Raw genomic sequence first — 856 nt, 5'->3', positions numbered from 1 at the left:
CCTTCCTGGATGTCTTAGTCTACAAGAAATCCAATGGCTCCCTAGGACACACCATCTTACAGAAGAAAAACACACACAAACCGCTGATATGCACGCCTCTCTCAACCACCACCACGCACAGATCAACTCTTAGCCAAGGACACTCATCTCCAGAAACAAAACGCTAGCTGAAGAACAACACCTAAAACCCGAATACACACCCACCAATGTACTAACATCCAATGGAAATCCATAGAATAAGATTAAACAAAAAAATAACCTAATCCAAAAAGAAACCACCACAAAATCCAAGACAAAGAACAAGAAAACGGAAAGCCTCCTCCCATACATAAAAGGCCCACAGACAGAACAGTAAGATCTTAATAAACAAAACATCAAAACAGCATTCTGCACAAGCAGAAAATATTTTTTTCCCCCCACAAACCCCATCCTTAGAAACCCCAAAGATAAAATTGAATTAGAAAATCAAGGAGTATACGAAATCCCATGCACCACTTGTCCCACCACATACATCGGACAAACAAACAGAAGAATAAGTGCACGCATTGAAGAACATAAGAACTCAGTCAAAAAAGAGGAACCAACATCTTCCCTGGTCCAACACCTTAAAGCCACAGGACATGAAATTGACTTTAAAAAACCAGAACCATTGCCAAAAGTGAACATTTTAATAATAGAATAATCAGAGAAGCCATCGAGATAGAAAAACGCCCACACAGCATGAACAAGCGAGATGATACCTCCCGCCTACCAGCCATTTGGAAACCCGCCCTTATTGACAAACAACTCCCTAAACCCCAAAATCTAAACCCCTCTGCAACTCAGACTAACCTGAGCACAACCAAACAGAACACTC

Source organism: Crotalus tigris, unplaced genomic scaffold, assembly GCF_016545835.1.
Source record: "Crotalus tigris isolate CLP2741 ecotype Arizona unplaced genomic scaffold, ASM1654583v1 scf7180000018431.187111, whole genome shotgun sequence".
Taxonomy (NCBI): Eukaryota; Metazoa; Chordata; class Lepidosauria; order Squamata; family Viperidae; genus Crotalus; species Crotalus tigris.
The sequence above is the reverse complement of the archived record's forward strand: the minus strand, read 5'-3'. Positions refer to the sequence as shown.